The sequence below is a fragment of the Rhincodon typus genome, chromosome 25 (assembly GCF_021869965.1).
Source record: "Rhincodon typus isolate 14 chromosome 25, sRhiTyp1.1, whole genome shotgun sequence".
In the NCBI taxonomy this organism is placed as follows: domain Eukaryota; kingdom Metazoa; phylum Chordata; class Chondrichthyes; order Orectolobiformes; family Rhincodontidae; genus Rhincodon; species Rhincodon typus.
The window spans coordinates 4702639-4707338 of record NC_063356.1 but is presented as its reverse complement, the minus strand read 5'-3'; the positions used below and the strand labels follow the sequence as shown (position 1 = coordinate 4707338).

The 4700-nt window shown below is 38.3% G+C and overlaps 1 non-coding gene across 1 annotated transcript; it reads right to left on the bottom strand.

The window, feature by feature from the left end:
• Positions 1–518: 518 nt before the first annotated feature.
• Positions 519–4569, bottom strand: LOC109939006. The gene is made up of 2 exons (XR_007264750.1): positions 4296–4569; positions 519–1145 (listed from the first exon to the last, which is right to left on the bottom strand). It is a non-coding gene; the product is annotated as an uncharacterized LOC109939006 (transcript).
• Positions 4570–4700: the final 131 nt, after the last annotated feature.

Here is a 4700-nt window from a genome sequence, read left to right as displayed (position 1 = left end):
TGCAACATAAATGATTTGATAAAGACAACTTCTGCATCTTTTGGACCCAAGCCCCATACTGGATTAGCAAGGTGGCACAGGACGTTTAAAGAAAAATTGCAGTTCCTATTAGTTCATCTCTGACAAATGTTTTCCACCACAAAAAACTATCATGCCGTTTCAACCTGATAGAACTCGCCCCTAACAAAACATTTAGTAGGGTCAAATTCTATAACAGTACAGGTCCTCATTTCTCCTCAAGCCTTCAAAGTAGAAATTGCAGACAATGAAAATCTTGGCGTCAGCCTAGTTTAGGATTCCAAAATTCTTAGAGCTAGCAGGTTAAAAAAAGAGTTGTCCATTAAAGGGGGTTAGGATCAGGAAAAAGGAAGTACAGCAACAGGCTAGTGCTGGGAACTGCAAGGGGTCCGTATCAGGGAAGGGAACATCCTGTCATACCTACAGTGCAACAATCTGATGCACAATATCATTTTCAAAAACCTAAATTTGGAAAATAAAAAAAAGGCCAAAGAAACTGGTTTAGAGTTGGTTTAGTATAATATATTTCAGCTTTGAGAGAGACATAGAAATCAGCTTTCCACAGTTTTCCTATAAAAGACCCATTTTTCCAAAGCATTATGCACAAAACATTTTTAATTAGAATACAATTGTATAGTGAAAGTAAAAGTGATCTTGTAACTTCCCAATATAAAACGGAGCCACAATGACCAAAAGTAGATGTTAACTGTTGGGAGAAGTCCATTAGGGACCAATATGGACTAAAGATGTCAAAAACTATCCGTGAACTATTAGTGCTCGATAGGGAGAAGAGGTGCGATGATAAAAGGCCAATATGTAATCAACTCTTAATTTCACTTGCAACATCTACAACATTGGAAATGTGTCCATGCTTTTTTTTTGTATAATCATACAACTAAACTCATCATTAAATCCACATTGGCTATAACCACTATGCAAAAAGGTGAAAATACTGTCTGTTCAAGCGATGCACATGGCAAATTTCAGGAACAGTATGTGCAAACTGTCTTCTGGAGATCTCTTTTTAAATTGAAGATATAAAAACGGGTGAAGCCTCTTCAGATATGTTAATTTTTTTTTGAAATTGGAATGCTGGCACTTTCCAATTAGGCAACAGTTCTTCATACCTGTAAACAGCAAGGGAAAAAAAGTCTCAGAACCAGAAAGATATGCATTAAGTTTAATTGAGCATAAAATTACAAACATAAATACCATCTACTTTGGTAATCATAAGTCCTGTAGCTTCAAAGCTGAAATCTCTAAGTGAAACTAAAAAGTGGGAGGAGAGGGCCTCAAAAATATTTAAGAACATCTCTAATGTTCAGGGCAAATCACATTCAATATTTCCAAAGACCCTGGTCAAAAACTCAACTGCCTAAAAAGAATACATCAACAGCAGATCTGGGCTTCTAACAGGAATTTACCAAATCTCAGGTGGAGATGGTTAGCGGATGAAGGCTGTACAGGACTGGTTTCAGAGGAGCTGGCACATATATGGTGGAAAAAAATCTGTTAGGAATGTGCAGGAGTGGGAGTGTAGAATTTGAGAAGTTGGGGATTGAACAAGACTGCAACATTTTCTTCTGACCATGTACACTCCCATACAAAAAAATAATTCAGGAAAACTCCATCCATCCAAAGTGGTCAATGTCAGTCACCATATTATAAAATTGAAACAGGCACTAGAAAGGGCAAGGAATAGATTTAAAAGGATGACAGCAGAAACACAGGATATGCTAATCAGGTAAGGGTGTACCACCAGGTCTGGAAGTGACCTGAAAAAGGTATTTGAAAATTATGAAGAGTTTAGATAAGAGTGGATGCAGAGAGAATGTTTTACTTGTTGGGGAGAGAAAAATCAAAGGGCACAAAAATAAGACAAGTCATCAATAACTTTTAAAAAATTAAAAAGGGTGTCTTAAGCAGGAGGCATTAAGAATGTGGAACTACTACCACATGGAGTGGTTGAAGCTTAAAACTAAATACAGATGCATTGAGAGGGTCCTGATAAACACAAAAAAAGAGAGACAAATTACACTCAATTAGTTGTTGAAAGGAAGATTTAATTGGAGCATAAACACTAGCATACACGGTCTGGGTTGACCAGTCAATGATGTTTTTCTTCTCAAGTGGAGGCATGATAAATATACAGCACTGGTATAAGGAGTCAGTTGTGGTAGGACGAGTGACAACCAACATTCACTTTGCTCTTCACAGTAACTAAGATACAGGATGTGATCAGGGCGTTTACAAATTGTTGCATGTCAAAACAGATCTGTCTAACCTCATCACTAGATCAAACAAACCATCAGGCAATAAACAAGAATCAAAACTGAAAAGAAACAAAGCATAAGAAAACAAGTTAATTCTGAACCATCAAAATTGCAGTCATTAGGAATTTTACAACAATATGTACTTCACCAGGGTATGATAGTTGAGGTTACCATTTGAAATTACTATTCCTCCTGTTAAATAGTTCATGCAGTTACCAAGGTTCTCAAAAAGATCTCTTCTGGATGTGTCCAAAGGAATAGGGCAAAGGGCACTGTACATCATATGAACAGTCAAAGTTGACTATTCCTTAATGGTGTTGCAATACATTTTTCTCAAAGCACTAACTCAGTTATAGCTAAAAGTCTCAAGGTATGCAAAAAAGAAACTTTCAGCACATATCAAAGAGGACAGAACATGGCCCAAACCCATTAAAAAAATACACAATGCTATTCTACATTAGCCCCACTATATTAGGATCTCTGCACTCAAAGTTGTAGGTCAAAAACAATTCCATGCCCTGAGTGGGTGACTAGCAAGCATTGGCTAGGAGTGCCGGTCAGTCACTTTGGGAGGGGTGTTAAATTGCAATCCCCTAACCATCCAGCCTAGTGAATTACAACATTGAAAACTTGAAGCACAGCAGCTCAACCAACAGGGAAGGAATTAGTTTGCTAGCTGCTTGTGGGGTATTTATGCAGATAAATAACGTACAAGCCATTGAATTTGTAATGCGGTGACTACGTTACAAACAATTCCACATACGTGAAACACTCTGGGATTTGAACACAAGTAAAAAAGACATGGTTCATTGAGCCTGCTCTGCTGTTTAACAGAACCCTGGTTGATCCTGGGCTTATCTTAAATTTTTGCCCACTGCTCATTTGCCTCAATTCCATGAGGCATCAAAATCTGAACACATTTGAGCCTGGTATAGATTATGAAGTCTCTCATCCTGGAGTTAAAAAATTCTGTGGATTGGTGACCCTTGAGCGAAGCAATTCCTTCTCATCTCAGTCTTAAGTGACTGGTCTCACATCCTGAGAGTGCATTCATGCTTAGAGTCCCCGATCAGCAGAAACAGCTTCTTAGCATCTACCCACTCAAGCCCCTTCAGAAACTTGTATGCCTCAATGAGATCATCTTTCATACTTGTAACCTCAGAATAGAAGCCTAAGTTACTCAACCTTCAATCATAAGTCCCATCCTTGGGACTAAATTATTGAACCTCCACTACACTACCTCCAAAGCAAGTATACCCTTTACAAATAGAGACCAAAACTGCAGTTTTCCTTGATCTCATCAAAAGCCTGCACAATTTTTCCAAGACTTGTTTATTTCTACACTTCAATCCCTTGGGGGAAAAAAAAAAATAGGGCCAACATGCAATTTATCACCATAATTTCTTGATGAAACATTCCTGGCAGATGCAACATAAATCTGTCCTTTGGTACTTGAACAGAATTACAATTTTGAGATTAGATTTTGTCACAACTTGCCAGTATAAAAATTGAAGTGGCACCTCTTATGCCTCTCGTGTACTGCCTTCAGTACAGGAAATATAGTTAGTGCCAGCAAACCAAAAAAAAAAAAAAAAAAACTGAACACTAGTGTGAAATAGCACTGACCATTTTTACAGCCTCCTAATCTCCATCACTCTGACTCAATTAGAAAGAGATCATCATGGAAACCTACATCAAGCCAATCAGTATCTGGAAGCCAGATTACATTTCAAGGCAAGGGAGTTTCCTTCATTGGAACTGGTCAACTGCATTTTTAAGGCAGCACAACTTTTCATTGCACTGGATTTACACGTGAACTGTTAGCTGTTGATTCTGACCTTGGGACCCAAGGCTTGACTGTGGCAAAGTCAGCAGAGAGCCCATATCAACGAGAGTAATTACAACCAAAGCTGGGATCCAAAAGGTGGCACTGCCATATTTAAGCAGCAGTTGGCATTTCTACAGCATTCCCTATTGTAATAAACAATATTCTCAATCTCTTACCTGGCTCAGACCTGCTGCATAGCAGACATTTAAAGCAGCATACATTGGGATTTCTTCTTTTTACACTTTTCCACTGGTGCTTTCCTATTGATCTGTCTGACCAGATCATAAAAGATCTGCAGAATTAAAAAAAAAATAAACAATATTTTGAGCACAAATATTTGGAGAGAGATTTCACATGAAACACAAAAAGGGGTGTCGTGGTAGATGCACTTTGACAAAATAATAAAAACAATAGCTGCCACTTTAGGGGATAGCGAACTGCAGATGCTGGTGTCAGAGTCAATACAATGTGGAACTGGAGGAACACAGGTGGTCAGGCAGCAGAGGAGCAGGAAAGTCAATGTTTTGGGTTTACACCATTCATCACGACTCATGACAAAAGGGTGTAAAACCCAAAACGTT